The sequence below is a fragment of the Lynx rufus genome, unplaced genomic scaffold, assembly GCF_022079265.1.
Source record: "Lynx rufus isolate CCGP_SWC_20201006 ecotype Redwood Valley unplaced genomic scaffold, mLynRuf1.p SCAF_6, whole genome shotgun sequence".
Taxonomy (NCBI): domain Eukaryota; kingdom Metazoa; phylum Chordata; class Mammalia; order Carnivora; family Felidae; genus Lynx; species Lynx rufus.
In genome coordinates this window covers 63,740,953-63,754,622 of record NW_025814878.1, presented here as the reverse complement: position 1 = coordinate 63,754,622, position 13,670 = coordinate 63,740,953, and positions in this window count along the sequence as shown.

Genomic DNA, 13,670 nt, shown 5'->3' with positions numbered 1-13,670 from the left:
CTGATTCATACCCCTGAATAAAATGGAAAATCTTTGTGAAATAGTTAATTGATCAATTTCACATATGTGTGCATGAGAGTTGAGCATAATGCTGGAAATAAATCCCCTCCTGGGGCACTAACACCCATAAGTCAGTCTGGCTCACTTTATTGCGTATAACCCGTTTGGTGCCTTTGTGGAATCCGTCATCTGTCATATTTTTATCCAAACCATTAACCATACTGGTAGATAACAATTACATCCCATAAAACAACTTGTGCAACCTAGACAAAGTGCTAAAACTCTACATCATTCTCGTACAGCAGACAGATATATATATATATATATATATATATATATATATAGGAACATGTACACAACACGACCTGCTTTCCCTCAGTATCCACCTATGTGGATCACTGGTGTATGCACTGGTCCTCTTTCTGCTGAAAAGATTTCATGCGTAAAAGGTGCTCTCGGCGGTAGTTCAGAGCTTGCAGGCTACCTTTGCAATCATTCTTTGTCAAATCTTTGCTGCAGACGATTAGAAATTTGAGATTTCTGAACTCTATATAAGGACTCCAAAATCATACCTGAGTTAATCTGAGACTCCATGTCATCTGACTTTCCCATTCACTGTTCTTTGGATGCCTCAGAAAAAGACAAGCTCACTTTCTTTTTAAAAACCTTGAATTTATGGTTCTTTCTACTGGAACCATCTGTCTTGCTATCCAGGGTTCTGCTGTATGTCACCTCTGTGAGAGAGCTTTGCTGACCAGCAATCTATAGCAGTTCCTTCTTACCTACATTTATGTTAATTATTTTTTTTTTGCCTTAACAGTACATACCACTATATCAACTTATCTTAGTCATGTTTTTTTTTTTTTTTTACTTACTCGTTTATTCCATCCCCTAATTACATAAATTCTAAGAGAACAGAATCTTGACTTCTGTATTCATTGCTATGTCTACACAACCATGAGCACTGCTAGGTACATAATAGACATTCAATAACGTAATGCAATGAAGTTGTGTAATGTAATGAATAAGTTGATGACAGATACTTTGGAAACTCTCTGGACTCTCGTATCCTGATAAAACTTAGAAAATTTCCTGAATGTTCTTATATGTGTCCTCCTGATATGGCTATGGCATGCACATGACTTGTTTCTAAACTTGCTGAAAACTCTAATAGCATTCCCTAGTTTTCTGTTGTCAGAATAACAGAACCAGGTTGTGTGACTTTTGGAGGATGTTAGAGTTTCTTGTTCTGTCCTTTAGAGTTACTTACGTCCATTTCTATTTCTAGGCCACTCTCTGCAAAGTTCCAAAATCATTTTTATTTTAAAGCAATTTGTTTTATAATGAATACGAAGATCTTTAATTAAAGAAAATACAGAAAAATGTGCAACAAGGGCACCTGGGTGGCTCAGTTGCTTTAGCGTCTGACTCTTGATTTTGGCTCAGGCCATGATCTCACAGTTCATGGGTTTGAGCCCCGTGTAGGCCTTTGCACTGACAGTGCAGAGCCTTCTTGGGATTCTGTCTCCCTCACTGTCCCTCTGCCCCTCCTCCTCTCAAAATAAATAAATAAACTTTAAAAATGTGCAACAGAAAGTAAAAGTAATATATATTGGAGCTATTCACAAACAAATCTTGTGCATTTTTTATAGATTTGACAAACATTTGTTTCTGCATATGTATGTATACTTTTTAGTTAAAGCGAAAACAAATAGATGCATAAACAAACATGTTGTCTCCTGACATCCCAAACCCTAGTTGGGAAGTAAGTTGAATTCCTTTCTCCAGTCATCAAGAGTTGCAGAATCACTCCCTGTAGGCAGGGGGTGCATAGGAAGCATAGAGCAGACAGGGAGACTTAGTTTTGGTAGCTTGGGGGCAAGTCCCAAGAAGTTCTATCTGCCTCATTCTTTCAGGAGAGAAACAGCAATTCCTGTAACAGATTCCATAAGATAAAACAGTAATGGCAGAGACTGGATATGTGCCTTAGAGAGAAAACTGAGGCCTCTTTCTTTTATTGTTCTAAATAATGCAACATTGTTAGCTAAAGACAGTCAAGTGTTCTAGAACTGGGCTCATCTGCCCAAGCAACTAGTTAGTCTATAAAGATGGTATAACTAAAAGGTAATAACACACTGATATTTAACACCGAGTTTGCACCTGAAGTCAAATTATTGCTCTATAACTGTGTTGAATTATCACACTTTCAACTTTAGGCCTCTAGGTTTTGTACTTGGAGGGCTCCTGGTAAGAAACAGATGCTACCTTCTGGCTGGTCAATTGAGAAGCATTTAATGTAAGGATTCTTTTTTTTTTAATTTAAAATGTTTTTATTTATTTTTGAGACAGAGAGAGATAGAGCATGAGCAGGGGAAGGGCAGACAGAGAGGGAGACACAGAATCTGAAGCAGGCTCCAGGCTCTGAGCTGTCAGCACAGAGCCTGACGTGGGGTTTGAACTCACGGACTGTGAGATCATGACCTGAGCTGAAGTTGGACGCTTAACCGACGGAGCCACCCAGGCGCCCCAAGGATTCTTTACAAAGATGGGGGTAGGGGTTCAAGAAAACCCTTGAGGCATGGGCTGGTAAGAGGAGCTGTTGCCAAGCTAGACCTGAAACAGAATCACCTGTATGAAGGTTTCCTGACAAAACTGTGGGCCTAGTCCACCTCTAACATTTGGGCGGCCCTGAGCAAGAGTAAAAATTGTGGCCTACAAGTCACACATCTAAATATTTAAATTATAAATCAGGTTAACCAAAAGAGAAATAATAAAGATCTTTTCTCGATGACTATATCTTCATGATAATGTGGAAGGTCATATTTGCATTTAGGATTCTCAGACCCCGTGAAATTGTGCACTGACACATGGCAGTCTGAGGACAAGCCGCTACTGCGGGCCCACAGCTTCCTCCTCCTCAATACCCCTTCTTTTCACACCAAAAGATATTTTTAAACACATGTGTGGGCACCCCAGTCCATATTACCAAACTCTGTCTCCATCTTGATCTCCATCCTCCAAAGAGCCATGCAATTGGTTTCAGACCCGTTTCACCAAGAAACTCTGGGGTTTTGTGCACAAAGAACATGGTCCAGAATGTGAAGGCTGGGCTCTGGGTGCATATATCCCCTTGGCTTACACATCCCTTGCTCTTTGGAAAGTGGCAAGGCCAGACAAGGGCTGGAACAAGGTCCTCTTCTTCTCCCCATATTGCCATGGTCCAGGTATCCCCTGCTGTTTGAAATTTCAAGTTACGTCACTTTGCTTTTACCAAAGACCTACAGTAGTTCCTATTTTGGTTGACGGAAAGAAATCTGACAAGGATTTTTGCTTTAAAAAAAAGGCAAGGTGAAAATAGTACTCTAGCTGGAAAGCTAGAGCAGTGCACACCCCAAGAAGCAAGAGAGGCACCTCCGAGCCCCATCCCTGAGTACTGCACTTGGTGTCTCCACATCAAGCTGCCTGAGCTTTGAACCACATCTGTAAGCATCTGTGCTTTATCTCAACTTATTTTGTGCATCTGTTAGCAAGATGTGTCCCAAAGTATTGGAAAAGTCTAAGAAAGGCTATTTTGGGGGGCTGAGAACACTAAAAGGTTTGGGTTTTTTTTGCTTTAAATTAATGATAATTGCTTCTTTGCCCTAGTCAATTTGGCTTACTAAAGGTTTCCTAAGGAATGCCCTACATTTGCATATCAGGGGAAACCTGTATTACTGTGGATTTCAATAAAGATCCACCTTGTCTTACATGAAGAGGGGACCTGGAGAATGATATTTTCTCACTTTCCTCCTTCCCTCCTCTCCTCCTAGGTATCGCTCCCCCCCCTCCCTGTTGGCCTAATCACTGGAAAGCCGGAGGCAAAAGCACACTCTGAGGATGTGTGTCTGAATGGTCACACACACCTCCACACAGCAGGTAGAGAAGAAAGAAGCTGGACTTATAGGGGCAAACTGAATAGTTCCAGCCCAGGAAATAAGTAATTTAGGGGACAGTCTGATGACCTAAAGAAGAAATAATTTGAACAAATGGACCTTTGTTTTGGAAACCCTGCCAATCCCTACATATATACACTCCTATGAAGAGCATCCTTGTAAATAAAATGTTCTACTTAAGATTAGTTTTAAGGATCTATTCATAAAAGGTTTTCTTACCTAGAGTGCCATAATAGTCTCCTGTCTGGTCCCCTGAGCTCTGCTTCTGGCCCTTTCAAATCTTTTCTCCACTCCACACAATGGCCAGAGTGATCTTCAAACTTAAATTAGATTACATCACTCCTGTTTTCAAAAAGCTTACATGGCTTCCATTAGCACTTAGGGTAAAATATAAATCCGTGCTGTGGCCAGCAAAGTACTGTGTAATCTGGCTCTCGTCCTCTCTTCGCCCCAGGCTCCAAATTCACCTGATGCCCCTCTTCTTATGACTTGCTCCTTTCTGACCATACAGAACACTGTTTTCAGGTTTCAAAAAGTTCACAGCTCTTTCCTGCAAGTCAAAAAGGAAAGATGAGCAAGAGTAAGTCAAAAGAAGAGAGACAGGAACATTGCAACCAGCCTGTTGAGCACATCTGATGTCAGTCCTGTGATCAGAATGCAACTTTCAGCCCCCTCCCCCCAGTTCTTTTAAATTTTAGTCAGTGAGAATAAATATTTTTCCCCAGATGAGGGTTTGGACAGGTATTGAACTTTCTGGTCACTCTCAGATATTAATTTTTTTTCTAGTTGTTTTTAGTAGTCAAAACCATCTTATTTCAGTAGTCAAAATGCCCTGTCCCATGTGTATCAGTCAGGGTTTCACCAGAGAAACAGAATCAGTAGGATATCTATATCTATAAATATATCCATATCTATCTATATCTATATCTATATCTATATCTATATCTATATCTATATCTATCTATCATCTATCTATCTATCTATTTATCTAGTAAAGATTTATTGTAATGAGTTGGCTTGCATAATTGTGGATTCTGATTAAGCACCTCCAAAGACTACAGAGTAGGCCATCAGGAAGGGCAGGCTGGAAACTCTCAGACAGGAGCTGACCCTCCCATCCATAGGCAAAGCTTCTAATTGCTCAGGAAAACCTCAGCTCTGCTCTTGAAATCTTTCAACTTATGGGCTCAGATCCACTCAGATTATTGAGTACCTTTACTTAATGACAGCATATAGTACATGTTAATTACATCTGGAAAATCCCTTCACAGGAACATCTAGTAGTATCCTATTGAATAACTTAGGGCTATATTCTGGCCAAGTTGAAACATAAAACTGACCATTACACCATATAAGAGCCAAAAGTCCAAACTTGTTTTGTGGTCAGTCTTCTCCTCTCCCAAGTTGGGCCCTGCCAACGTAAGCTCCCTCTTTTGGTACAACTACTCCCATTCTTTCCCTGCTCACCTCTTCTCACACTCCTTTTCTGTGTGGCTTTCAACTTCATCCATTAATTGCATGTGTGTGTGTGTGTGTGTGTGTGTGTGTGTGTAGTGAATATTTTTGAAAACTTCTTGAGCTGTTCAGAAATTAAATGCATAGACGATGTAACTTACCTCACTACATAATCAAGAAAATAAAATAAAATATCCTAATTTTAAGATAAAAGCAAAAGAATAGAAAATGTATGTGCATGAAATACAACATAATGAAATATGTCAGTCAGTGCTTGGGCCTAGCCTCTCTAGAATTTATAATGAGGAAATCGTGGGGTTGGGGATCTGTGAGCTATCACGGTGAATGTGACAGTTCCAAATACAGAATGATGTCGGGAGTGTTATACAGGTGAATCATTAAATATCACAACTAGCGCTGAGGTGGTGGGGAGGAATCTGTTTCAAACTCGCTAGAGTATCTTCATTTCTATTAATCACTATCATATTAATGCCTCAATTGGAATTGACAGAGTCATTCTTGTTTCTGCCTTTTTCCCTGCATATTTGTAATGTAACTTTCAAAAAGTTTCCCCCCAATTATAGTGTGACAGAACAACATGTTCAGAACAGCACACGGTGAGATTAAATATGTATAAGTATGTATATAGATCTCATACCTGGGACTAAAACAGAGCCAATGTGACCGGAACATAGAGAAGCATATGGGACATGATGCAAGATGGACCAGAGACATAGTGAGAGCTTACTTACATAGAATCATTCAGGCCATATCAAGGTGTTTTGTCCATCCAAAAAGTTCAAAAGAGCCTTTGAAATGTTTTTAGTAAGTACATGACAGAAAGAGATTTACGTTTTAAGAATATAATTCTGCTTGTATATGGATAACACATTGTGAAGACTTTCACCTTGAACAGTGAGCCACTTTTTGGAGTCATTGAAATGAGAAGTGATACTCTAGACTAGGGTGGTAGTGACAGCTGGGAGAAACGTTGACAGATACTTTTGAAGATTAAAGAAACAAAGCTTGGTGATAGATTGGATTTGGGTCACAAGAAGGGCAGTCAAAATGATTCCTAGGTTTTGGGCTTGAACAGCTGGATGGATAGTAGTGCCATTCAGTGAGAAAGGAAACATTGGGGTGTGCCCAGATGTTGTAAAAGTGAGGGTGGGAGATCATAAATTAAGGTTTCGATTTTAGGGTATGAGTATGAAGTACTTTTTATATAGACATATGGAAAAGTCAAAGCAGTGATATAATTCTAAAATGTGTGTGCATAGGAGAGAAATAGCAAATGAAATTGCCTTGGGACAGAGAATAGAGAAGAGAGGAGGACCCTATTTATTGTGAAACACCAGTGTTAAATAGCTAAGTAGAAAAAGCGTTCCAAAGGAGATAGAAAAATGCACAACCAGAGAGCTAAGAGGAATATAAGAAACATGCAATGCCATGGAAACCAAGAGAGGAGAGAATGTTAGTAAGAAGCATGGGATTGGAGAGCCTCAATTCTAAACAATGCTTCATGAGATCAGCTCTGAGTGGAATCACAGATAAGTTGGAACTGGAGGGAATGTACAGTTAAATTGGGACTTTTTTTTTTTTTTTAATGGGGGAAAAAGTCTTTGGGAAAGAGAAGTAAAATATCAAGAGGGAAAATGTTCAATGTTTCGGTTCACTCCTAAGAACATGAGAGGGGAATTAGTTTTAAATACTAGGAAGAGACTCTTTTGTGGCAATAAACAGTAAGAAATAGAAGATGAGTACCATTGTGCAGGCTTGCATTTTTAGTATCAAGAAGATACAGATTTAATCTGATGAATTATATGCATTTTTTTTATTTGAACTGAAATATGTATTGAGTGTAAAGTGGTAGTAGGAGAAGGAAAAGCTGAGATGAAAGGAGAAGGTTTGAAATGCAGTAGGACAAGCAGATGAGTTTAAGGGCCTATTCGAATTTTGGGATCATAAAGGCACAGGGGACCACTGCACACAGATCTTCTTCCAGTAGCACTGAACGCTCAGGAGCAGGCAAAGGGGGTGAAGAGGAATTCTGAAAGGTGAAGACAGAGGGACAGGGAGTTAAGGTATTGGCCTTAACTGGTACATTGAAGTAATGCACATGAAATATAAGCAGAATAATTGGGAAAGTGAAAAAAAAAGGGGACAGATGGATTGGGAAGAAAGGACAAGGTAACATCAACTTGATCTTAATGAGGTCAAAGAAGGGTCAGAGTGAGGGAGGTTGAACACACCAACTGGGAGGGGAAGAGGTTGTAGAGGGAGCCTGGGAAAACCCTACCTTGGAGAGGTCCCTTGACTCCCTAATCCAAATTGGGTAGCTCTCAGATGTTATGCTCTCATAGTGTTTTTTAATTTCAATTGATTTTGCAAATTGATTTTAAAATATAGTTAACATACAGTGTTATATTAGTTTCAGGTGTACAATATAGTTATCAACAATTTCATATATTACCCAGTGCTCATCATGATAAGGGTACTCTTAATTCCCTTCACCTGTTTCATCCATTTCCCCCACCAATGTCCCCTCTGGTAACCATCTCTTTGTTCTCTATAGTTAAGACTCTGGGGTTTTGTTTGTTTGTTTGTTTTGGCTTGTCTCTTTTTCTTTTCCCTTCATTCATTCATTTTGTTTCTTACGTTTCACAGATGAATAAAATCATACGGTATTGGGCTTTCTCTCACTGGCTTATTTCACTTAGAATGATATTCTGTAGATTCATCCATGATGTTGCAAATGGCAAGATTTCATTCTTTTTTATGCCTGAATAATATTCTATTGTGTATATATATATATATATATATATATATATATATATATATACTACATCTTTTTTATCCACTCATCAGTTGATGGACACTTGTATTTCTTCCATAATTTTGTTATTGCAATAATGGTGCAATAAACATGGGGGTGCATATATCACCTCAACTTAGTGTTTTCATATTCTTAGGGTAAATACCCATTCGTGCGATTACTGGATATTATAGTTCTATTTTTAATTTTTTGAGGAACCTCTATACTGTCTTCCACAGTGGCTGCACACCTTCCCACCAACAGTACACATGGGTTCTTTTTTCCCCACATCCTTGACAATACTTGTTGTTTCTTAAATTTTATATTCTAGCCATTCTGACAGATGTGAGGTGATATCTCACTGTGGTTTTTATTTGAACTTCCCTGATGATGAAATGCTGAGCATCTTCTCATGTATCTGTTGGCCATCTGTATGTCTTCTTTGGAAATTTTTGTCTGTTCATGTCTTCTGTCCATTTTTTAATTGGATTACTTATTTTCTGCATGTTGAGTTGTATAAATTCTTTATATATTCTGGATACTAACCCTTTATCAGGTACATCATTTGCAAATATCTTCTCCCATTTGATAGGTTGTCTTTTAGTTTTGTTGATTGCTTCCTTTGCTGTGCAGAACCTTTTATTTTGATGTTGTCCCAATAGTTTATTTTTGCTTTTGTTTCCCTCATCTCAGGAGACATATCTAGAAAGATGTTGTTATGGCTCATGTCAGAGAAATTACTGCCTGTGCTCTCTTCTGGGATGTTATGGTTTCAGTTCTCACATTTAGATCCATAATCCATTTTGAGTTTATTTTAGTGTATGGTATAAGAAAGCAGTCTAGTTTTAGTCTTTTCATATAGCTGTCCAGTTGTCTCACCACCGTTTGTTGAAGAGACTGAATTTTTCCCCATTGCATATTCTGGGCTCCTTTGTTGAAGATTAATTGACCATATATTTGTGGTTTTATTTCTGGGCTTTCTATTCTGTTCCATTGATCTATCTGTCTATTTTTGTGCCAATATGATACTGTTTCGATTACTATAGCTTTGTCATATAACTTGAAGTCTGGAATTGCCATAGCTCCGGTTTTGTTTTTCCTTTACAAGATTGCTTCGGCTATTCAGGGTTTTTTTTTTGTTGTTGTTGTTGTTGTTGTTATCATACCAATTTTGGGGTTGTTTGTTCTTGTTCTATGAAAAACACTGTTGGTATTTTGATGGAGCTTGAATTAAATCTGTAGATTACTTTGGGTAGTATGGACATTTTAGCAGTATTTGTTCTTCTAATCCATCTATGCTTTCATAAAGTTTTATATTTTTCCTTCATTGCTCTTATCAGTGTTTGCAGTATTGTGTATTTTTTTTAAATTTAAGTTCTGCCATTCTTACTAGACCAAAACATCCATCAAGGTGGAAATAATATATTTTTAATAATTATTTTTAATTTTTCACCTTTGAATATCGAGCTCAGTGCCAAACACATAGTAAGTGTTCAATAAACACTGCCAAGTGGCTGAATAGATTCTTTAATGAATTACAAATGTTGGGTCTCTGACTTAAACAGAGTGACCTCATTTTTTTTAATTTTTTTAATGTTTATTTATTTTTGAGAAAGCTCTGCACTCAGAGCCCGAGCAGGGGAGGAGCAGAGAGAGAGGGAGACACAGAATCCGAAGCAGGCTCCAGGCTCTGAGCTGTCAGCACAGAGCCCAATTTGGGGCTCGAACTCATCAATGGTGAGATCATGACCTCAGCCTAAATTGGAGGCTTAACTGACTGAGTCACCCAGGTGCTCCAGAGTGATCTTGCTTTTAAAAGTCATTTAAAACATGTTAAAATCCCAAAGTAAAAATTTTGGCAAAATTTACCTTTCCACGATTAGCATGAGTGTCTAAGGCCAACTTCTATACACTGCCTGCATATGCAAACGATATTTCATTCTAGGGGCTCCTGGGTGGCTCAGTTGGTTAAGCCTCTGCCTCTTGATTTCGGCTCCAGTCATGATATCATGGTTCCTGGGATGGAGCCCCATGTTAGGCGCTGCCCTGACAGCGTGGAGCCTACTTGAGACTGTCTCTCTCTATCTTTCAAAATAAATAAATAAATAATAAACACTGAAAAGAAAAAGATACTTCATTCTGAATTTTCAAACATACAGGCATAAGCATCTTCTTGCAAAGACTATGAATATACCTGGAAGTGAAAGTGTTGTGATTATGCTGATTTCACTCACGATGGCTCAGATGGAAATTATCTGAGAGCTCCAGCTTCTGATAGTCTTGATTTACAGTCCCTGTGGGCAAAGAGAAGTCTCTACATCTGTAGTTTCTGGGTGTCTCCCAGGCCTTGGTTTCAATTCAGGTAGACAGCGTGCCTGTGTTGCTTATATGGAACATGCTTCTCTGAGAGCATTCATAGAGATATTTGTCTTTCGCTGTGACTTTTTTTAACCTTAAAAATATGCTGCTCTGGGAAGAAAAACATTTTCTTAAAAATCATAACATCTGGATTTTAACTACATGCCTTTTTCTTATTTCTGTCTGCAATCATTCTCACAGAAATGACTGAGCATTCTGCTAAGTTTTATTTTCATGCTTTTTAGCTACCTAAAGAATGGATTTTATTTGGTCCATTTTCTGAATGGAGATACTGCAACTTAATGGAGTCATTAAAAATTGATCTAATTTTGTAAAACAGGTAACCATGCAAGACTAAAACAAATAAAACATTTCTTAGGTAATAACCTACTTAATGTGAATAAAGGGAATTTTGTTATTTTTAAAAAATCAAATCTCGGTATAGCACTGGGGCTGTCTTTTTGTATTATGCAGCTGTGTGGTGCACTCATGTGGGTGCTCAATAAATACTAAGTGAGCATAATAATAATATCACTCCAATCAAATAGTCAAAAGAAAAACATCAATGCAAATATAGAGCGCTTGATGCTATGGTTTAGACAGAAGTCTGTGATATGCATAACAACAGAAATGGAAACATCTGCTGGGATCTGCTTCACAATACAAGAGACAACAAGATAATAAAGCCATTGTTTTTGTGTGAGATTAATCCACTATTTGGCTTCCTTTCAGCTAGTAAAGGGATTACAGTGGCAAATATTAGCTGACTATGGGAATATTCAATAAGTAGAATTGTATTTTTGTTTTCAATCCATAAGAGTAATATATGCTGTATTTATAATGCTGAAGGAAGGCAATGTGTTAATGCAATCCTTTCCTATCAGCTTAGTGGATATTTATGTGACTGTATTCTTCTGAGTCTGTAGTATTTTCATTTTATTTTTTGAATCTTATAAATTGCCATATTCCTCCTGCTTTCTGATGGTGACAGAGTTTAACTATTCAGCAATATCTTTCTCTAAAAATATAGGAAGCAAAGAAAGAAAAAGGAATTTAATACGTAAGAAAAATCTGAACATTGGGTTAAAGTGGAGATTGAAGATTATAATTAAGACATCTATTTTCATTTTGATTTTAATAGACGAAGGGTAGTTTAGTTCATACTTTAACTTAAAGTAGAGTATCTTGCACCTACATGCTCTTAGGTTCTGTGACGATGTCAGTGCAATTGAGGGGAGAAAAAGGCAGATAGCACCTATTACAATAATTCCATAGATAGCCTACATTGTTTCTTCAAAGCTCAAAGACCCTATGTCTTTGATGGTATAAGAAAAGCAGGCCCAAATTCATCTGCCTGGCTGTTATTGTTGTGTATGTTTGTCTTTTTTTTTTAACCATGCCTTCTAGCCATTCAGTGTTTTGATCCATGTTTCCATCTGGACTTCCTAACATAGAGACTCAGGCATCGAATCCATCCAGTTTATTATCTATTGAAATACCCACCTGCCTGAAGTGAATTTATTTTGGCAGCAATGACTTCTGATAGAGATGTAGTTTGTTGTCTTTGTGAAAGACAGGTGAATCTGAAGATTCCAAACTCACTTCCTGATGACAATCCTTTGGCCTTATCTTATGGAAAACTTGGGAAAAAAAGGCGGGGGGGATCTCTATGAACACATTTGGTTTCATTTGCCATTATGAAGTTGTTTCGTCCAAAAGTCAGAACTCTCAGAGGCTGAAAACAAGGAATAGTTACCTGCATAAGGAAATCAGGTTATTAGAGCACAACTGAAGCAGATTCTCCAAGCACCATGTGGGGGCATTCTCCCTTCTCTCTTTCTAACTCTCAGTGCCAAGTTCTTTTTAACCTTTAAAATCTAATTCGTGAAAGATTGAGGCTGTATCAAACTTCACAGAAACTGTACTTCTGAAGTGTTTCCATGTTCTGCATGTTGACGGTTTACTTTCTGTTCCATCTGACTGATACTGAAACAGGGAAAACATGAGGGAGGAAATGGTGTAAAAGGAGCATATGAAAGGTCAAAACATCAAAGTTTATTTTGATCTTCATGTTGCACCTTAAAACTTTCATTTTTGCCTTTTCAAGTTACATTGCAAAACAAAACAGCAGTATCATTTTATCTAAATCCTGTTTTGCATGCAACTTTAAAATAGATGTGTTAATGGATGCTTCTATTCAGCTGCTCACTATTTAAGTTGTTCTTTCTTTCTTTCTTTCTTTCTTTCTTTCTTTCTTTCTTTCTTTCCTTCTTTCTTTCTTTCCTTCTTTCTTTCTCTTTCTTTCTTTCTTTCTGTCTGTCTGTCTGTCTTTCTTCTGAATGTCTCCCAGGTTTTGTTGTTAGGTGGTTAGGTGTTACTTCGGAACAGCAATAGGTCAGAAAGGGCCTGCCCAATACTCAGTTTTGGTCTGCACATGCTGTAATTTTGGGGTATAAACCATGAAATGTCATTTGGAAAGAGAAGGATAAACAGTCTTTCCTTAATACGATAATCCATGAAAGGTATGAGTTTCCAATGATTAAAATCATTTTATTAGATCTGGTGACACCTGTGTGTGTTATTCAACCTAGGCGTGAGGAAACTAATCTACATATTCCTTTGGTGAATAAGTGAGCAACACTATGTGTCCATAGAAATTCCTTTTTAAAAGGTTATTACTTAAAAAAGCATTTGTGATGCATATTATTAATATATTTCACAAGGCTCACTGTATCACCCCCTTTTACCTGCCTAGGTGTTGAAAAGAAGAGAATTGTGTTTTGTTATCATAGAGTCGCATCTTTACTACTACATTTGTCCCTTTTAAAGAATTTATCTCATGGCCATCACTAGAGTCATTCAAAACTCTTTTTCCCTGAACTTGCACTGCCCCATTGTAGCCAGTATGTTACATATGAGGCCATGTGATTGAAATAAAAAATAAAAATGTTTGTCCATAATTGAATCTATTTAGATAGTGTTTGAGATGCACTTTTGATCACTCATTCATTTATTCATCTATTACACATTTGAAATATATATTTGGTTCTAGACCCCCCAAAATAACACAGATCTCCAGGGGATTTGCCAGTTCATATAGGAGAGACAGA